We start from the raw sequence: 22,211 nt of genomic DNA, 5'->3' as shown, positions 1-22,211 counted from the left end.
ACGACAAATGTACTGCAGTTGGATCACTACTTGTTGAGCATCTGCAAGGTCCTGGGTTCCATTCTCGCCATCACATAACTAGGTCTATGGTAAATTCCTGTGTTCTTAGCACAGGGAAGATGGTGGCAGTAAGATCAGAAGTGCAAGGTCATCCTTGGCTACACAGCATGTTCAAGTCCAGCCTGGGTTATTTGATATGCTCTATTGAGAAACAGCAAAGAAAAAGATCACTGCTGAAGTAGAATGAAGACTAGGGAAGCTCACTGGAAGAAAGAGACAGGTCAGGACGCCCAAAATTTGCTCCCACACTAAGAAACCGTAGTTGAGGCTAGATGTCAAGTAGAGATTAACTGGGAGTGAGAAAGAAGCAAAGTCTTTAACATTATTTTGTTTTCAATCATTTATTCACTCTCCCAGGCTGGCATTCGTCCATCCATCGATTCATTCATTCACCCATTCCCCAGCTGGCCTCAACTCACTATGTAGCCCAGTATGACAGTTAGCTTCTGTCCACTTGCTTACATTTCCCAAGTGCTGGGAATATGTATGTGTACCACTACATTTGGTCTATGCAGTGCTGTGGCCTAAATCCAGAGCTTCACGGTAGGCAAATACACCAACAACAGAGACAAATCAGTGATTATTTTAGTGCACTGTGACAATGAGATGCTGCCTAAGGATATAGATAATGGGGTTTGTTTTCACTCTTGTGTGCTAGACACTGATCTGAGTGTAAGAGTAGAAAGAGGTAGGAGGGAGAAGAGCTTCATTCTCAAAGATAAACGGTGATCCTTTATGCCAAGTTGTGGAGAGGAAGCCCAATTCCACTTCTCCAGGCATGCAGACGCTTTGCAGGGATCAATCTCTGGCTTTGCCAAGGCAGGGGCCCTGAGAGCAGTCAGGTTTACAGAGATCATACTACAGTTCTGTTTCCTGATACAGAGTCCATATCTCAATCCTGGATGAACTCCCTAAGCATGAAAAAACTAGAAAGATAGAGCAAGAACATGTGACCTAGTGGCTAAATGCAGATGGATCAAGTGACATCTGTATGAATCCAATAAGGCTGGTATTCCCACAGTAGGTGCCCAAAGTCAGCCTGACATCCGGGCCATATTATAGAAAAGTTTTGCCCGCAAGCATCTTTTGTGTTGTTTGGAGGTGAAGGCTCCCCCTGCTCTCACAGAGGCATAGTCTTGTGGTCATAAGGATAGTAGCAAATGGTGCTAAGCCCCAATCTCCCAGCAACTTGCTATTAAAGATGGATATAGGCAGCCAATGTTAATCTATTGCATGGGCACTGCTTGGGGGTCAGGAGCAGTCTCAGAGAAGACAGTTTGTCTGTGGGAAGAACAATGCATCGTCATACTAGCTCTATCAGCCTGAGCAAACCCTCCTCCCCACATAGCACCTTGGTCCCTCACCACCATGTATGGGTGCAAGACCAAATTTGCAAAAAATCAAAATCTGCAAGGGAAACAGACCCCTGATGCTATAGCTGTCCTCTATGGCTGTCCTGCAAGAGATTGGTTTGGCCTCTGGATCTCTGAGAATCAAAACTTCCTGAGCCCCAGAGCCCAGCCAGATTAGGTAGCTCCTTGGCCAGAGTACTTCCACCACTCCCTTCTTGCCCAATCCAACCTATGCCAACAGATGCAAGTATGGCCTTAGGGGAAGCCCTGTTCTCAAAATGCACCCGAGAGCCCTTGTATCTGTCCCCCCCCCCCGTGGGGGAAAGCAGAGGTTTTAGAGCAGCTTTTCTGCTCATCAATGGAGCCCAAGAAGAGCTTGCTGCTTTGTATGTGGTGGAAGACCAATATAGCAATGAAAATCTTGGCTGTGGCAGTCTCCCTCTAGAGGCTGCACAGGGAAGTGCAAGGATGAGCAGGTATACTGGCTTTGCCAGGGTGGAAAAGGCACTGGATTCTCAGTCCAGGTCACTGATAGGAGTATGAGGGGCTAAGAAATGCTAAAATTCAGGAAACATGACCTCAACCCCAGACTCACATTCAGCATACTTAGCTGTGCTAGTCCAATCCTTTCTCAAGGAATGCACTTGGCCCACAAACTGGACCCAGACTGACCTAAACTAGCACTCAAGCTGCCAATTTGATTCTCTCTCCAGGCCAAAAGGACTGGAATGATGAAATGTTCCATTTGTGAAACATGCTCCCTGTGGCCAGGTTTTTGTAACCCTGGGCATTTGGATTCCCACTGTCCTGCACTGGAGTCTCAGCAGCAATCAGCAGATGGGTTGCTTTCCAACCGTAAGGAGCTAGCAGAGACACTATTGTCAGTAGTCCAGGAGGTGCTGAGATCTAGTTGCAAGTGATTTAGAGACCTTAGACAGAGCTGGCTCTGCCAGAGCAAAGGCTGAGCAGCAGCTGGCTCTAGTCTGAGTTCCTGGGTCTGCTGCTCAGTGTACAGGTCCCAGGAATTGAAGGCTGAGCCCCCCCCTGGCAGGAGTATATGGCCTGTCTGCAATGCTCTAGTCCCTGGAGCTCCTGCCTGCAGGCCAACAAGGCAGCAGGAAGGAGGTATACTACGTGGAAAAAAGAGTTGGAAGAGACTTGGGTTGCAGAGGGAAAAATGTAATATGGAAAAAAAGCAAGCATGGTGGGAGGGGTGGTATTTGTAAATGTGCTTTACAGGTAAATTACTTCTGCATGAAAGTCTGGAATTTTACCTCCCACCATCCCATCCCCACATCCCAGATTCTAGACTTCTTGGCGTCTATGCTATAAGAATCCTGGGAGGAAGATGTCTGAGGCTGGTCAGGTCCTTTTCAATGGGGTAGGGAGCTGAAACCCCAAGGGGTAAGGGATACTCTTAGCTATCTGTCATTCCTAAGACCCCAGAATCCCCAGATTCTCATGTATCCATTTTCTGGCTCTCAGAGGGATGTATTAAAAATGCTTGAAGATGCTGGGCTACTTCAGGGGTGCCTTGGCCTACCGGACCACTAAGGGCTGCTGGGAAGAACTCTTAGAGATGCCTCTGAGATATCTGGGTGAGGCCAGCCTGCTGAGGATAGTGAGTATCATCTTGCTCTCAACAAGACCTTGGATCCAACTCCCCATATGAGCTATTTACATTGTTAATATTGTTACCGCTGCAGCTACTTTACAAGAAAGGGTGCAGAGGAACTCCTAAGCTTTCCTCCACAGTCCTAGGCACCCCTCTCATATCTTCCCATCACAATGGTTATTTTTGCAATCTAAAATCTAAGGTCTCAAGCCAGCCCTACTACTCTCTCCATCTGCACATGGCATGTCATTAGGTCAAAGGGGCTGGGGATCCTCGAATCAATACCCTCCGTCCTGCATGAGCATCCCAAGGCCTTACGGCTGCCATCTCTTCAGCCTTTTCCAGAGGACATGTGATGAAAGGAACTCAGCCCCACTCGCTCCCAACTTTGGCCAAAATTGCCTTTGACCTTCTTGAAAGTGATCCTCTACTGAGGATGCAAAGAACTACCCACCAGCTCTTCTAGCACCCCAAAATGTTTCTCTCTACAGCCTTCTCCCCACCAAGCCCTCTATGCTCTCTCTAATACTTTCCTGTCTAGCTCAAGCTCAAAATCCCCTTCACCACACCCTTGCTTCTACAACTACACCCGTTTTGGGATAAAAATATGGAAGCCAGGAGAGGAGAACGCATTTGCCTAAGGTCACATTTTCTTTTCTGCAACAGACACCTATAGAAAGCTACAGATCAGGCTGGGTGCGGGGAAGATAGACGAGAGTCAGAGAAAGACAGACAGGCCCTGCGGGCCTTGCCAGAGTACCGCAGTTCCCAAGGAGGTGCCCTTGGATCAGGTCCTAAACTATTGAAAGAATGAGTAGGAGCTGAGTGTGCGCATGGTCAGGAATGGTTAAGCAAGGTCTGCTTTTGGGGTTTTGTGGTTTTTTTCTTACTCTGTCTTTATAGGCTAGACCAGGCAATGCCTTATGTCAGCATTTTCAACAGGGATCCCCATTTGTATGACTGCAATCCTGGTGCCTCCTTTCTCCATAGCAACCTTCTGCCACATCAAGCTCTCTGGGAAAGTGACTTACTCATCAGAAAGTGGTGTTCTGAGCCAACCACCACAGGAATCAGCCCAAGAGGGCTGAGCCTCATGCCTGAGGTGTGCCCACAGATGGAACCAAAGACAGGGCCACCAACAGCCACCACCATTGAGTGGGTTTGCTCACCACTGGCCCCAGAGGCCAAGGCTTTTCTGAATCTTGGATGTCTGCAGAGCTCCACAGCCTCCCAAGGCCTCCAAAGGGCAGCTGTGCAAGAAGAGGGGCTACAAAGCAGGCATTAACAAGTAAGTAAAGAACTGCTCTGTGTACTCAAATTCCCAGCTTCTCCTCAAAACAAGAAGTGAGCACTGCCCACAGGAAAAGACCAGACAGTGTATCTGAAAGCAGCCATTAAGTTTCTTCAGCAGATAAATTCCCCAGGGACATCTGCTTAAGCTGCAGATTCCTTCTATCCTCCTCACTTCTGAGTTTAGGTCGCACATCAGCCCTGGAGAACAACATACACAAGACCTCTAGGTCTTGTGTTTTCTAGCTTCTTTTCTACGCAGACCCCCTCCGTCTTCCCACCCACACCCTCTTACTTTGGTCACTCTAGCAGGGACAGTGAGCTGAAAAGACCTGCCAAATATTTCCATGTGGATCCACAAGAGAAGGGCCTCCATTCTGTGCCTCAGCTTCTCTTTGGGAAAAATTAACTGATACCAGCTATGCCAACGGAGAACCAGCTAATACCAGGACCAGGGCAATGTGCTAAGGGGACTGAGGGAAGATCAGAGGGATGAACTATCCAATATATCGCCCATAGCAGAGTGTGTGGTCAGTGAAGATCAATTCAAGCAGAGAATTGAACAAGGAGAATGTTGAACTTAGGATGAAATGTTCCTCCTCAATGGTCATGGGAACAAGAGCTGAAGTGGGGCCTACTTTGGAAGAAACCAGACAAGTTGTCTGCACCCAGGCCCAGTACCAACCATGGGTGTCCAAAGTCTGTAGTGTAATATGAGAAGTTTCTTCAAGCACCACATCCCTCAAGAGCAGCTCCCCCAGATCCCCAGCAATGATTCTGTTCCATGTCACTATAGAACTGGCAATGAAGGGGGCCTCAAGGTTTAGCAAGCAGAAAGTAAGTTTGTGTTATGTGTGAACCAGCACAGTATAGGTTATGGCTTGAGACAACATCTAAACTAAAGGGCTCAGTCACATATGGAGGCCTCGTTAAGAAAGGAGAAGGGCAAACTTCTGGATCTCATCAAACATAATTCTGCATCAAAGCCAGAATTGGGGGTGTTTTCTTGGCACACAACTAAAAACAGTTCATGGAACAGGTACCAATGCCCACCTCAGCCAGGTCCAGAGTCTCTGCCCTACCAGGTCGTAAAAAGCCCAAAGCAGTTTGAGGAAAGAGTTTGCTACACTCTAGTTGCTCTGGAACCACTACTCTCAAGTTGGGAGGGCTTTGTCTTGTTATGATCCAGACGAAAGCTCCTTCTGGAGTAGCCTATCTCTCTAGAGACTTCTTGGTAAAATGTGGGGCTGATTTCTCTCCTCTCCCTCTTGACCTCCTCAACTTTCATTCAAAGTTTCTCTCTTCCAGGGAGCCTTCCTAATCGTTCTAGCTTGGGTTGTATCCCTAATTCAGGTTTAGGAAGCTATTAACACATTTCATTCTCAAAGCTGCAGCACCCTCTATGGTCATGAGTCACGTTTGTCACTGACTCTTGGGTGTCCAGAGGATGAAAACGAACAGATATTGAGGATCTGTTGTGTACTCAGCCTTGATCTAGGCACCTTCTATCAGTTCCACTCCACCGAGTGCAGAGCCCCAGCCAGCGCTGTTAATTGATGGGAACAGGTCAGTTGGGATGGTTCTGTTCCTTCCAATCATGTAGTGAGTGGGCTGAGGGTGGTGAAGTGAATAGCACAGTCTCCAAAGCCCTCCAGCAAGTTGTACCTGGTGTGTGCACCTGTGCCCTGGAGACTTGTTGGCACCCAAGCTGGCACTGTTTGTGCAGATGAGCCAGTTGAGGCCATAGGAAGATAAGAACTTCATAAGCCTCCTACGGCAGCTCTCTGATTAAAAGCCCCTCACCACTGTTCAGGTTTATCAGCCTGTGGAAACCTGCTTCCTGCCCTAGTCTAGGCACCATGACTAGAAATCCAAAGAGCCATGAGGGTAAGACAAGACCAAGAACAGGTGTCACATTAGTGTCAAGGCTCAGTACAAATGGTTTATGGAGAATACAACTCCCAACAAACTTTACAGACTCCACAGCCTTGGAGGGGAAGGGGAGCCTGGTAGGCTTCTCTTTTTTACCAGTGGAGCTGCCAGGTGCCACAGTGCAGAAGGAAGTGGCAGAGCAGACAGGAGGGCCTGAGTTTTCAGCCTTTCCCAGAGGCCAAGTTATCACTAAGCAGTTCCAAAGAGGACGAGGCTCTTGGCTCCCCCTACCCCCGTACAAACAATCCAGTCACAGAGACTGTGCACGGCAGATTCCGCTGATAACACCACAGTGACACTTGATTCGGCGCCTTCTGTCTGAGTATGAACAGCTCCCTTCCCAGCCCTGAGGTCGCCCAATGCCCAGTACATGTCTATCACAAACTATCAAGTCCCTTTGCTCTGGACTCCAGGCCAGTGAGGGGATTGGATTATTGAGTAAGCTTGCCTCTGTATATCAGTTTCCTCATCTACAAAATGGGCACATTTTACTGAGGATGTGGGATTCTCTGATGTTTGCAACACACGAACTATGCTCACCCATTCCCCTCCCCGCTGACAGTCTACAACCAGTCTCATCCACAAATGAGTAGGACAGAGGGACTAGGCCAGCCAGAGAGCCACCTGCTTTTTATTGGTCACTCTGAGGAACCTTGCCTGTTTGTTCACTCGCAGTGGAAAGCAGAAACCGAGGGTACTGCCTCACTGACAGGAACCGCAAAAGGGATGCTCGGAGCGAGTATGAATTATTGGCAGGGAAATTGAGGCCCTGGTTTGTGTCCAGGACACAAACCGGGTGCTCCTTGTTGCCTCCCCGTGGTCGGGTCACTTCTTTAGGACGGCGACTCAACAACCCTACCTGGTACAGGTGCCGGCTTGTGTGAGGGGCAGAGAGAGGTGCGGTCGTGGCGCGCGGGCTCCCTCGGGTGGGCAGCGCTGGACCCAGCGGGGCCGCGTCAGCGGGCGCCTGGAGCGGGGCGCAGCGGGAAGCGCGCGGGGACGCGAGGAGGCACGGAATGGGCTCCGCCCGCCCGAGAACAAACAGGTTTTCTCCGGCTGCCGAGAGCCTCGCCCCTCGCCCCTCCCCTCGGCCGGCCCCCTTCCTCTGCCCTCTCCTGGGGTAGGTAGATGCGCCTGGCACATTCCGCACATTCTCCCGCCAGTGTCCTCAGTCCTCCCACTGCTTCCCTGCTCCGCCCTACGGAGCTGCTGGAGAAATCAAGGCTGGGGCTCCCCTCACCAGGCTCAGAGAGAGCTCCAAAAAGTTTTGCCGCCATGGAGAACTTCCAGGCTAATTCCTTTGGGCTCCCACCCCTGGGGCCAGGAGGACTCCACCAAGTGAAGGGCCCCCGCTGCCTAGTGGAGTCCCTGCCTGCGCTCAGCGAGATCTGGCCCAGGCTCTGGGCCAACGACTTCCACAGATGCTGGCGGGTCAGTTCTGTCGAGAACTACTGTGCCTAGATCCATTTTACAGATGGAGATCCCAGACAGGGGCGGGGAAAGGACCAGGCTTAGGGGTGGGGGCGTGGGGGTGCCGACTGATGGCTGAGATCATGCAGGAAGTCAGGCATAGGAGAAAAAAGTGAGCGAGAAGCTTCTGTCTGGCGCCTGGGAAAACTTGCACCCTGGAGGGTCATTTTTGGAGCCAGCGAGGCAAAACAGGACCACCTCTCAGGGCAGGCCGGAACACAAACACACGTTCAGTTTGATAAATGACATTCATTCACGTTTTTTGGATACTTACTGTGTGCAAGGCACTAAGTGTGAGGATGTAGTAGGGGAGTCGAACTTAAGAGAACATCCAACAAAGGCTCCTAACCCTCTCTGTGAGGTCAGGGAAGTCCTTCCAATAGAGGAGATAACCTATCAGGATGATAGGCTCCAAAAAAAGGGGGGCGGGGGTGGGAGTCCTGCTTCCTTAAGTGTTGCCAATTTTATAGCGGTGGCCCTCAAATCTACCAACTGGTGCTCTTGCCTGGGACTAATTCTCCTTCCCATTCAGCTACCACACAGTAAGCAGCTTCACTGGGTATATGACCAGATACTACCTGCTTAGATCTCTTTCCCACAGCTTCCTGTTGCTCTTGGGATGAAAGAAGATGCCTTTAGAAGGCCTAATGCTTGACTACGGTCAACCTCTGTCTGTAAGATGGGCCACCCTGGCTTCCCCGTACCTTCTGTAGCCTCACACCTCAGAGCTTTGTTTCTGCACTCACACTCTCTGCAGTACCCTTCCTATATCCCTCTGCCACTGAACTCAGCCATTTTTCAGATGTCATCCAACCATTCCCAAATCCTCTCCAACCTGCCACCTAGTCAAGTTGACCACTTCCTTCTGTGCACCCACTCTCCTAGTGCCCTCAGATGTTAGTGCATAAGCCTTTATTCTCAGTGGTGAGCTCTGGGAGGTTGGTGCCAATCAAATTATCTCTGGATCACAGAGACCAGCCCAGAGGATCTGGGGCATTTGCAGAAGGAAGGGATAGAATGGAGACTGCAACTCTTTTTTTTTCTTTTCTTTTCTTTTTTTCAGAGCTGGGGACTGAACCCAGGGCCTTGCGCTTGCTAGGCAAGTGCTCTACCACTGAGCTAAATTCCCAACCCCGAGACTGCAACTCTTTTTTTTTTTTTTTTTTTTGGTCTTTTTTTCGGAGCTGGGGACCGAACCCAGGGCCTTGTGCTTCCTAGGCAAGCGCTCTACCACTGAGCTAAATCCCCAGCCCCGAGACTGCAACTCTTAAAGGAGGGTTCTTTTCTCTGTTTATTAGGAAGTGCCTTGTGTGCTCACGAGGAGTGGTTAATCTTTGTCTCCTGCCAACAGGTGTTTTCCTCCTTCCAATCCTGTTAGTCCCAGGGCAGTGGCCCGCATCTGGTGCTTCTTCCCCTTCTCCCACCAAGGCTACCGATGGCCTTCCATCTGGCTTGGCATCTTAGCTCCCAAACATACTAACTGTATGACCTAGGGTGGATCACAAAACCCTTTTGGACCTAGTCCAAAAAAGACAGAATGTAAAACACAAAGTGATACACCATGGGTAGGAGGGAGCAACGTGGTAGCAGTTGTCTCCCAAGGCCCTCCACAAAACAGAAAGCTCTGCTGCAGAGCCTCGAATCAGGATGGGCAAGCTGTGGAGCATGAGGAAGAGTGATATCCAGTAACATAACTGGCCATTAAGAGCTGCAGCAGACCTCGAGCTCTTTCCCTGTCCAAAGTGACTCAGGTTCTGCCTATGACAGATTCCTCATGGCGGGCTCTAGCCAACCTTAGACCAGCCTTAGACTCCTCCCTCCTAGCTAGGCTGCCAGGCCCTGCAGCGGATCTTGCCTGCAAACGGGTTTGACTCGAATGGTAAGTACTGTGCCCTGCCCTGCCCACCTGTTCACTGCTCCAACAGAATTTCTAGTGATGCTTCCCACCCCCACCCTATTCCAGGGCTATCTCCAGTCACTTCAGCCAGGCACCATTTGGGGGAGAAGAGTTGCTACGCAGCCCATGCTGGCCTCAGATTCACAACAGTCCTCTTGCCCCAAGCCCCTAAGTACTAGGATACAGGTATGTACAAGTGCTATGCACTCAGATAAACCAAGTGCTGTCATATGAGCAAGTCTATTTGTTTGAGATGACACCTCTCTCTAGGGACATTCTGTAGGCTTGTACCGATTCTCAGCTGTCAAGTTGACTCCACGAGCCTTTCCTCGGACTCCCCTTAAGTTCTACCCCAAGGTTTTCTTGGTTATTACCTGTCTGCCAGACTCAACTGTACCTGTACCTGGCCTGAGGCTGGCCATGTCCCTGCTTTCTATTATTGTGCCTTAGCCCCTGCCTCAGCTCCAAGACTGGCCAAGAAGCCAAGTAACCCTTTTCAGAGTTGCAATTTCCCCTCCATCCTTTCCTTCCGGCTCTGGCATCCTTCCAGTTTGGGTAGTAGTGCCCAAGGGGAGTGGGCAGCAGTCCCCAAAAATGCCACCAACAAGGCATTGCTTTGAAAGCAATGGCTCTGAGTGTAGAAGGCTCAAGGAGTAGGCTGGACGGGCCAGGAAAGGCATGGCATTGTAGGTGCTGTTCCTGTTCAGAGGGGCCACAGCTCAGGAGTAGGTAACCAAAACAGCTTCTCTAGCAGGCCAGACTGAAGTCAACAGATAGGCCAGAGGATAAGTGGATGTCTGAGAGAATAGGCCAGCAGGATTGCTAGACTCCCCAGGGTGGCCCCTTCTCATCTGCAAAGCTGGAAGCAGAGCTCAAGCAGGCCTATTTAGCCGAAGAGTTTCCAAGCTTGGAAAGGAACAACAGGTGGTCCACTGAAAGCAAATAGGACCCAGCGGTGGAGCACGCAAGATTCCTATACCAGAGTAAGTATATCAAGACAAATGGCCTGAACCCTGCAGCTGCACACACAGAAAAACAGAAGCAGGGACAGGGACTGTACCTAAAGATCCCACAAACAGTCTGCTGCAGGACTCCAGAGGCTTTGAGTGGACTATGTGTCTGACTGATAGAAACTGGGGTGCTGGAGTTTGTGTCTAGGGAGTGCCAGGTTCTTGCTTGTACCCTAATCCCCTGCTTCCCCTCCCTCCTCCTCAGGTCCCCGCCCTGCTGCCTCATCCTTCTAAGCTCTTCAACCAGTTTACACTTGCTGGGTGACTACTGACTCTCAGCAGGGTGGGTCCCCCGGGGCTAGGGGTCCCCAAGCTAGGCAAAGCCACACCCAGGAATGGGCCTATGGAGCCTGGAGCTTGTGATCCCTGGCCTCTGTGTGTGTGATCAGCTCACCTGCCAGGAAGTGGCCCAGATTCTCAGCACTTGGGGTGAGTTTCTTACCTATAAAGTTTTGCCTTCAGTGATCCCTACAACTCCACTGTGAGGTTGGGCCTCTTCTCCAGCATGCACAAACACTCGCACTTGCCAAGGCCTTCCACCACACTGCCACTTCCATGTTGCCCAGGAAAAGGTACTCCCAGTCTGTGGTAGAGGCAGAACAGTGCCTTGCTGAGGAGCACATTCTATGGCCAGGGATTGTTTGCTCCAAAGGCTGCAACCCTGCTGGTAGTCTTGAGCTTAGGTTTCAGTAAGGGGACTGGATGGTCAGGCACCTCTTGAGATGGGCCACTTTCAAATGTCCTCCAGCCCTGCACTTGGAGCTGTACTGTCTTGCAAATACACTGCTTTGAATAAGCAGGACACTTTCTACCTGCAGTCTCTGTTTGCATGACCTGATGCCCCAGAACAGACTCTGCCTTTTCTCTCTGGCTCTGAAACTGCCCCAGGCCAGGCCTCTGGAGCACTAGTGCACAAGCTGAGCCAAGGCATTGCTGGCAGATAATCCCCACATGCCCTTAAGAATGGCTTTTTGCTGCTTTAAGAATCATCCACAGATCGGAAAAAGAATGTTCTAATTGGAAAGCCTCCCCGCCATGGTTTTCCGGAGTTTTAGTACAGTTGGCCGGCAAGGAGGCTCCTGGGATGAGGAGGAAGGAAAGTCATGAGGAGGAGACAGTGGGCTCCCTGCCCGTTACCCCCTCATCTCCTGAGCTAGCTCAGCCACTGCTGGCCAGCATGGGGCCATACTGAGGGCTTGGGCTTGTCAGCCTTGGGAGTCCAGAGACAGTGTGGCTTTAGCTGGGAGCTTCTCCTGGAGGCCAGCCCAAACCACCTCCCCAGAGGCCTCATTCTTGCCCCAGAAGTGTTTCAGGCTCTTTGGACCCTCTCAGAGGAGTGCTGGGTATTGTGAGCCACTGCCTGGAAGAGGAAGGGTCTGGAAGTTACTACCTGCTCAAAATCAGGAATGCATAGTCCATACTGGGTTCTGTGGGGTCCCTGGTTTTAATGGGCCTCGCACTAGGAGTACTTGAACTCCATCTGTTGCAGAAAGCAGAGAAAGAGGTACCTCAGATTCTGGGGTAAGCCACTGGCTGACAGAACTCTGGCCACAACTACTTAAGGTGCTTTCAAGCACCAGAGCTGTGGATTTGATCTATTGGATTGAACTCTTCCTTTGTACTTGTAGAACACAACCTTGAAAGGGAAGTGCAGCACATCCCTGAAGCCACAGTGCATCTTCTGCACCCAGGAGAAGGCAGGTGATTATGGCTGACCTCTTGTAGGCTGTAAACTTTCTGATCTTTCTCAGAAACCTCCCTGGATGCTTAGCTGCGATAACTTCCCAGGGCGCTGGGGGAAGCAGCATTTGGAGATGGAAGATGAAGGGTTTTGCAGGATCATTACTCTTCACCCCATCTTTCAGTTGAGATGAGCATCTTTCTTCTTCCATGTTGCTATAGGCCCTACCTGGGAAAGCAGGCTCAGGGCCAAGGTCTGACTCTCATCATAAAGTATCAGACAGGCCTAGCTGGGGATGCCCTTGACACCATTCATGGCATATAGCTTTAGTAACCTGTATCTGTGCCACATGAACTGGCCATGTGGCTCTAGGCTGGTATCGTACTTTCTTTTCTTCTCTTCCTCTTGTCCCATTCCAGGCCTAGAGGTCTGTTGCAATGGAACCTGAAACAAATGTGTGTCTATAGAGCTGTACTGACTAAGATAGGCATCAGTGGCCATTGGGGGAAGGGGAGTATCTGTGGGACTCCTGAGCAGACAGAAGTCCTGGGTTGGGAGACCTGGCAGAGAGCTCCAGAGTGCACACAAATGCTCATTTTTAAATGGCTACATCTGTCTTGTAAGGGACAGCAGCTTGTACTCAGGCTACTAAAGTTTAAAGGAGTCACAGTGACATACTCTTGGAAATTCTGTTCTTCTGTCATCAGGCCACATTTCAAATGCTCAGTCAGCACATGGGATTGGTGGCTACTGTATTAGAAAGCACAGAAGCCTCAGTCATCATTAGCAATGCTGCTTTGAGTGTCTGTCTTCTTAACTGAAGCCCTTTCCAGAAGAAGTTCCCCACAATCATTTTTCTGGAGATGGGCTAGTCTGTTCTGGAATAGCAACTTAGGTCTGCTTCACTTTATAGAAGGTGAGGGGAAATGACTAGAGAGCAACAGTTGGCTAATATCTATGTGACACTAGTCACTCATATCTGGGGACTGGCCATCCCCAACCTGCAGGCTCTCAATTTTCCCTGCCTTTATTTCTCCAAAGGCTCCATTAAGTTCACTTCAAACACCTGCATGGTGTTCAGACTTCTAGAATCTCTAATACAGGCCTCTATTTTTCCAACTTCCTTTCTTTCTAAGGGTTTGTTCAGTTGGTTCAGGGACAAATATCCACGAAGCTTCGCAGAGTTATAAACCTGATTTCTCTCTTTGCTTTTCATTCATTAGCCTTTCCTTTCTTTGTCTCCCAAGCTAACAAAGAAGTCTACAATCCATCCTTTCAGCCACAGTGTCTTGCAACATCCGTAATCCTCCTCCATCACCTCTACCACCCCTGTATCATCATCAAATTTGTGTAAAGTAAAACACCTGCATCTTTGAAACACTTGTTCCAAGTCAGTGAACAGGGCTGGCAAAGGTCATACAACTGTGTAGAACAGTGCACCTTCCTAAATTCTTCTCAAAGACTTCCTCAACTGCTCTCTATTTGTTTGCTTGTTTGCTTATTATTTATTTATTAAGACTGGGTCTCACTATGTAGCTATGGCTGGCCTAGAACTTACTATACAGACCAGGCTGGCCATGGGCTAAGTGATCTACCTGCCTCTGCTCCAGAGTGCTAGAATTAAAAATATCACTATTCTTGGCCATTTTATTTTTTTAAATAAGACTAATAACTAAACCTGAAACATGTTGGTTCAGCTAGACTAGCTGGCCAATGAATACCAGGATCCTTCTGTCCCCTCCTGTCCCCACCACCTCAGTGCTGGGGAGTATATTATAGGTATACATTGAGGCACTTGCTTAAAAAAATTAAACAGAGGTTATAGGGATTGAACTCAGGTACTCATGCTTATATGGCAATCAGTTTATTGATAGAACCACCACCTTACCCCCATAACCATCTCCTTTTCTTTTGTATTGTAACAATATCTGTCTCACTGGGAATGCAGTTCACTGGTAGAATGCCCAGTTAGCATATGCAAGGCCACAAGCTCAATCCCTAGCACTTTGAAAATATTGCCCATCTTATCTGGAGCATTTCCCATATGATGATGATGATGATGATGATGATGATGATGATGATGATGATGATGATGACGACGACGACGATGATGATGATAATGATGATGATGATGATGTGGTGAACCCCACTGCCACCTCTACTTTCTTTTCTGGACTCATTGCCTCCACTTTTCCCATTCTTTCACAATCTCATTCCCAACAGGATTTCAACCCTACCACTTGCTTAAAATCACTCTTGTCAGCAATTCATATTGCTAAACTCACCATTCACATCCCTGCCCTTATTTCACAGGTACAACTGACTGTTCCTTCCTTCTAGAAAGACTTGTTTTGTGTGGTTTCTCTAACATTCCACTTATCTGCCTTCATAGGACACTGTAAATGTAAAGTTGCCTTCTGTTTATAATACAGTTTGTTTTTTGGCATTGTTCAATAAACTTTTGCTGCTGCAAATATTGCTATTTGAATTCACTACATGGATGTTTAAGAATCAATTAACTAAAACTAACATGCTCAAAAACATTCTTGTCCCTCCATTCTAAGCCCTTGTTTTGTGACAGACTTTCACAACACACATAGACACACAGGCACACAAACACAGACAAATACAGAAACATAGATACATAGACACATAGACACACACAGACACATACACAGACACATAGACACACACATAGACACATACATAGACACAGACACACACATAGACACACACATACACACTCAGACACACACTCAGACACAGACACAGACAGACAGACAGACAGACAGACAGACACACACACACACACACACACACACACACACACTCACAAAACTCATCCCAGATAGGGAGACTATAACAGATCAAACAAAGTATGAATGTTACCCAAGTTCAACTTGGTGAACCAATGAGTTTTATTGTGGTTACTTATAGAAATATGGACGGGGGTTACTCACAGAAGCACAAATGACTCAAAGACAGCTGCATGACCAAAGCCCACCCCAGCATGGGTGACAGCTCATAAAGCGGGGACCTGGAGCATACTGCATAGCATGAAGACAGCTCAACAGATTGGAGAGTATACTTTCCAAGTGACTCTCCAAGTTGGTCTAAACTTCTTCCAGACAGGTTTGCTGGTTTCCGAGTCTTTAGGCAGTTCTCAGTCTGTTCTGTTTTGGTCTGTTCTCAGTTTTATCTGCAGCTTGGTTTGTCTGAGATGGAGTTGCAGAGGGAGGGGCCTAGTGAATCTAGTCAGTTTTCAGGACTTCCTAAAGCTGTTTTCAGGTGTTTACCTTCTGTTTTAAGGAGCTTTCCTAGGAGATGGAATGCTTCAGCCTGAGATTAAACTTCTCAGTGCATTGAAAGCATTATCATACAAGAAAGCATTTTGGAACAGCAAGCTAGGTTTCCCACTTCACACTATGCATGAAAATAAACTCCAGATGGCTCAGAGGTTTAATGTAAAAATGAAACCATAAAAGCACTAGAAGGAATCTTGGAGTGGGGACAGCCTTACTAAGTATGTTGTGAAAACCAGAAAGCATAAGAGAAAAGATGGAGAAATGAAAAACTTCTGCAGAGCAAACCCCAGCATAACTGTCATTACAGAAATGACGGATGAGCAAGATTTGTTTCTCTACATGAGAGCTCAAGCGCTCATCTTCTTAAAATTAACCCAACAGGAAAATAGGCCAGGAAAAAATGGGACAGACAATAGGAAAAAGAGAATGCATCAATTGCCCAATTAACGCATGATGGAAAATACCCAGGAGTACTAACATGTACAGATTCCTTTTAGTATGTGGTATATGCACATTTACATAGTATATAAAACATGATGCGTATAAATATCTATCCATGTCAGTAGCATTATTAGCTAGGGGCTCTAACCTCTGTTCTGGAGCATGGGTATGACCTGCCCTGACTCAGATGAAAGGCCAACTTAAATGCTGTACATCCCATATCCTGCCACATAATATACTTCTTCCTTCCTCCTAGGTTAACAATTAGTTCCTCTTAACCAGGCCAGTCTGAGGTGTTCTGAAATTCTCACCACAGAAAGTCAGTTTTCTCTTGATACCCATCTTCCCTTCAGACAGTAATCTACATTTCCTGTTTCCAGCTCTTCTTTTTTTCTTCTTTCTCTCATTTGTATCACTAGACAAAAGTAGCTCTTGTTAAGATCTGTAGTCTGCTGTGTTGCTAAATCCAATGGCTACTTTTAAAGTTCATATTTACTGGACACCAGTGTCTTTTGAAACCAGTCACTCCTATTTCCTTTAGTTCCTTCTCAGTTCCTCCTCTCTTCCCAGGCCACACCCTCTTAATTTTCGAGGTATCCAGGACTCAGTCTTTGAATCTCTTATCTACTATACTCATTTCTATGGGGACTTCAATACATCTTGTAGCTTTGAATAGTACCTAAACAATGATGGCTTCTAAATTTTGAATTCTAGTTTCTCACTCAAGCCCATTCCTTAAATTCCAGGTTTGGGGATCACATAGTTTTTTTCAGTATCCCCATCTGCATATTTATTATGTGTCAACTAAAAAGACACCCCTCCACACACACAGAAACAATATAAAGTTTATTTGGTTTATGGTTACAAAGGATAACAGGTCATCATGACAGGAAAGCAGAACAGAGGTGCTCAGCCCATGGTGTTGGGAACTTGTACTTGTCACATGGTATGGAGCAGGAAAATAGAAAGCATAGGACTAGAACCCAAGGAGGGTTTAAAACTTATACCGAATGACTTCTTTCTGCTCAGCTCTATGTTACTCCCTAAATAATTCTACTAGCAGGGGACCAAGTGTCCTAACACATGCACATATGGACAACATTTCACATTAAAAAACATAACAGTATCCTACATTTATAATGTTATACTCTGGCTGATCAAGATGATTTTAGATCTCAGGTTAGACATAAGAAAGTATACGTCACATTTTTAAATGGAAGAGGGAAATATGGCTTGCATGAAAATAAGGCACAATAGAGCCTGCCATGATGATGCATGCTTTTTTTTGGGAGGCAAGGCAAGTGGAGGTCTGAGTTCAAAGCTAGACTGCTCTATATTGCATTAGGACGCATAGTGAGCCCCTGCATCAAAAGAAGAAAAAGAAAGAGGAGGAGGAGCAGGAGAAGAAAAGATCCATGACAGCACAGTGTAACTTTATTTCTATAATATAGTATAAAGGCCTTGAAAAATATTACTCTTTGTTATGGTCTATAAGCTGAAACTTGAGTCACTTTGTGGTTCTGTTGTTGTTGCTTTGTTTTTGTATTCTCATGTTTTATTTTGTATTTCCTATAACATTTCACTTTTTAAAAGATTTCCTTATTTTTATTTTATATGTATGGGATTTTTGCCTGCACATATATCTGTGCACCATATGTGTGAGTGCCCATGGAGGCCAGAAGACAGCATCAGATCCCTAGAACTTGGGTTATGGGGGTTGTCATGTGGATGCTGGAAATCAAACCTGGGTCCTCTGAAAGAATAACCACTATTCTTAACTGCTGGGCCATCTCTCTACCTCTTTCTTTAAAAAAAATCATTCCTGTAATTTAGTACTTCATAGGTAGAGACAGAAAGATCTGGAACTCAAGGGCATCCTCAGCTACCTATAGAGTTCAACACCTGGCTGGCCTGGTCTCCATGAAATCCTGTCTCAAAAACAAAACAAAACAAAAACAAATACCTCTCTATGAGTTATTGGCCTAGGAAGCCCAACTAGCCCCCCAAATCATAAAGGATACAGCAGTTGCTCTTGGTTGCCCATTAGGGTTAGATGGTAAGAACCTATTGATTAAGAAACCACCCATTTTGGTTGCAGGGCATGTAGAAATCAAGTTGAATCTGATGTGGAAACTTCTTTTCTGGCTAGCTGTCATAGTGCCAGGATGTTATGTGCAGGCTGCTGTGGAAGGCAGCATTAGTGGTCTTATTCAGCTCTGAATCCTATATGTTGACCTGCCAGGCAATATATGACCACTGGTGCAATTGTCATAGGACTGTTTGGAGGGTAATGTCTTTCTGAGTAGATCTGAGGCCTGGTCTATAGTAGGGAATACATGTAACATTGATCAAAAGACTATACCTGGGGAGTCACATGCCTTAGGGGACAACATACTATTGAGGCTTTGTTAATTGGACATGTAGCCAAATTGCATTCTAAATATTCATGATTATACCTATATATTAACTAACGTTGCTCTCCACTGTGGGCGGAGAAGTATCTTTTTGTAATTGATGGCGGTTAGTACAGAGACTAATCAAAGTACTGAGAATAAATGACAGTGGAGTGCTCAGTCCTTAACGGGACACCTGTATCACCCCTTCCAGGGTCCCGGTAACATTGTGGAAGATGGGGCAGAGAGAATATAAAAGCCTCCAAATGGAATGTACAGCACTTGTACAAGTAGGAGGACCTAGGTTCAAATCCCTAGAACCCTTGTGAAAAGCAGGACCTGGATGTGCCTGTAACCTCAGCCTTTCTGGATTACAGAAAGGCATATTCAGGAAGCCTACTTGCCCTTAGCCTAGCTGAAACAGTGAACTTCTGGTTCCATGAGAGACCCCATCAAAAGGGGAAAGGCAGAGAGAGCAATAGAAGATATTCTAGGTGCTTCTCCGGCCTTCACATACACACACAAACCTGAACACTCATGTGTATGCAAAATGTACTGATGAATAAATGTTAAACTGGGTAAGATCACTGATGAATTTTTCTTCCCCAGCAGTCTGCATAGAACCTTCTGGCAGAAAGCTAGTTACTAGCAAGGATCAGTTCAGCAACAGTAGTCATCTTCAATATATTCTCCCCAGTCACTGCTTTGTGTTCACAACCACAATGGCCACGTCATAGTCAGAAGTCAGTACTTCACAGCTCTCCTCTTCATTCTCAGGCCCTTATATTCTTTATGCCCCCTTCTCTATAGTCCCACATACTCCATATGAATATTGCATGTCCACCCAACACATATACCCTTCACAAAGAGCACAGATGTACACACCAAAAGAAGAAGAGGAGGAGGAGGAAGAAGAGGACACAGCACCTATGGCTGCCTATTCAAGATATACACAAAATTAGGTCCTTTGATATTCCAACAGGGATCAGGGAGGCCCCTCCATCCCCCACCTCTCTCTCTCTCTCTCTCTCTCTCTCTCTCTCTCTCTCTCTCTCTGTGTGTGTGTGTGTGTGTGTGTGTGTGTGTGTGACTTTCATCTGTGGTGTACCCACTGATGAGTTGCCTACTTTCTAGTCAAAAACCTCTTAGCAATGTTCATGAAGTGATCCTTTTTAAACTTAGTGATTTCAAAAGGAAGATATAAAGGTAAGAGGGATGTGCTTGGAAGTGGGGATCAGCAGGAGTGGGGGTGGGTAAGAGGGGGGATGAGTATAATCTCAGTACAGTGTGCAAACACGCATCTGCACAGTTGCGAAAAATGATGCTAAGAATCATTAAAGGCAATTTTCGAAAATTCATTTTTCCACATACAAAGTATCTAGAAGGTTTCACACACACACACACACACACACACACACACACACACACACACACACACACACACACATGATCATAGTGGCTGCCTCTGGAAGTGGGTTTGTGTGGGCAGAGTAAGAGGGTATTTAAATTTCTTTATTCCCTTCTGTGTTCTTTGATTTTTTTATGATAGTACACTACTTTCACAATAAAATCAACTAATAAAAACAAAAAAGAAAGCTGTTCTTAGCATCCAGGCTAGCTTTACCAGCCTCAGAAACTTCAGATCCAGCTTGAACAGTGACTCTGATGCTCCCAAGTACTTTACAAAGAGCCAACTCAAGTCATGCCAAAGCACTTTCCAGGGAGCATGTGAGACCCAGAGCTAGTGGCAGATTTTGCTTCTGAGTAGTACCTTAAGCCAGAAACTATAGTGTCACTACTGGGAGGAGAAGTCATACCCCAAAGTCTCAGCACCACATCTACTAGAAATAGCAGTGCACACCTATAATTCCAGCCCCTCCCTCCCTGTAAAGTCTGGATTCCATGTAAAGGGCAATAAATGTGGAGTCACATTTGTCCATCTTCTATTAGCTCACCCTGTAGCCACTTTGATGTAGGTTTCTTGGAGCAGCAGAATGTTCTGTGTGGCTGGCACATGCTTTCATGTCCTTGTTCCCAATTCTACTTCCCAGCTTTGACCAGAGAGGCTTGGGGTTCAACCATGGGGCCAAAGCCCACACAGAAGAACTGGTGTTTGGTGTGCATCACATAGAAGGCTGTGTTTGACCCAGAAGGAGTTGAGTTCAGTGAAAAGAGAGCCTGTTTGCATTGGCTGCTTCCACCAATCATTAACATTGAAATCAGAAATGCCATGGGAGACAAGTCAGGAAATCTGTCTGGTCTTAAGGACTAAATGGCTGAGGGGTAGGTATCCATAGTAGGGTTGAGTGGCTTATGTGACAACCTAGAGAGGACAAAGTTGACATATAATGACATGATTGGACCCAGAGAGACATAATTATGTAGGGATGGAGGCAGCTTGTATTGGCCCTTTGAAACTCCTGGTGGACATAACATAAGAAAGAGTGAATATGTCAAGATGATCAGAGAAAGTCAGAGAGGAACCACAGATTCATGAGAGGATTTCCACAAGGAAGGAATTTGATAAGAGGCCTCAGAAGTCACCGTGGTTGAGATTTACCTGCATGGCATGGGTAGACCTCCTCTTCCAGTAAGCTGCCCCGCCTGGGCGAACAGTGACCACAAGCTTGCAACTGACATTTTAATCTGATCCAAATTTCTATAACAACTAGAGACCAGAGACTTCTGATCCATGCCTGACATGATATTACTAGATAGACAAGGCCACCTTGATGAAGCTGAATCAAGGCAAGTGATTCTCTTGTGCATACTTGGTTGATGTTTATTTAATGTTTTATGTCAGAAATAATTTTATTCCAGTCTCATACCATTCTGTGGTGTACTGATAATTATTTACATTTTATACAGGGTGCCGAAATTGGTGAACCACTTCAAAGCTATATGGCTATATGCCCTCACCACTCTAAGCCTTCTATCCTCTTGTGGTCCATGCCCCAAAGGGAAGGTATTGTCCTTTTCCATGTGTTCAAGGAGCCCTCGCCCCAATGGCAGCAGCTAGTGGGGAGCATAGGAACACATTGGCCAGCAGTGCTGCTCCTGATCTCAACAGCAAAGCTAATCTTTAAGAATGGTGCCAAGTGCCTCTGCTAGGTATCCTGAGAAATCCACCCTTGGTACTTTGGCCCCCTTCTTTCTGCTACCTCTATAAGAAGGCTTTTTCCCTTTGGTGAAAATGAAATTATTGGCTGGGGATGGTAGCTTTTTTTCTGTAGTCCTAGCATGTAGGAGACTGAGGCAAGATTGCTTTGAGTCTGAGACCACCCTGGGGTACATACTGAGTTTGAGGCCACCCAGAGCTACACATGAAGAGCCTATCTCAAAATGAACTCAAGAAGCAGATGCAAGTGTGTTTATGTTGAAGTAAAATTGTGTGTAAAATGCTACACATGACAGAAGTCACATAATTGGCTTTCTAGTAGGATATTTCTAGAAAGGTCAAGAGGTAACATGTATTTGGAAGCTTCTATGTAAATGTTCTTCTGCTTGCAATGGGAGTGAAAGCTTCATCAGTCTCCAGAAGGGGATAGTCCATGACTAGCTGGCTTTTTTACAGGGGGATTGTGACCTTAGTTGCCTGTTGCTGTGACCCTTCCTGAGGGTCCAAGCAGACATATCTGATCCAGAATATATTCCTGTGCTCCCTACTAGCTGCTGCCACTGGGGTATGGTCCACAGGAGGATATGAGGCTTAGAGTAGTGAGGCCATATAGCCCTGAAGTGGCTGAGCCCAGACAGCAATCCAAA

General features: G+C 46.8%; 1 protein-coding gene across 3 annotated transcripts in view; it reads right to left on the bottom strand.

Moving 5' to 3' along the window:
* The window catches only part of Zfp185 (zinc finger protein 185), a 45,784-nt gene extending 38,492 nt beyond the window's left edge, over positions 1 to 7,292 (bottom strand). For 2 of the 3 annotated variants that reach the window (XM_006229520.5, XM_006229522.5), the window contains exon 1: positions 7,109 to 7,291. The gene's annotated coding sequence lies outside the window, so the exon portion shown is untranslated. Of the gene's footprint in view, positions 1 to 7,108 lie in introns of all 3 variants that reach the window. The other variant, XM_039100265.2, reaches the window with a different exon arrangement.
* Between the last annotated feature and the right edge of the window lie 14,919 nt (positions 7,293 to 22,211).

Source organism: Rattus norvegicus, chromosome X, assembly GCF_036323735.1.
Source record: "Rattus norvegicus strain BN/NHsdMcwi chromosome X, GRCr8, whole genome shotgun sequence".
NCBI lineage: Eukaryota > Metazoa > Chordata > Mammalia > Rodentia > Muridae > Rattus > Rattus norvegicus.
This window is presented reverse-complemented; position numbering and strand designations above follow the sequence as displayed.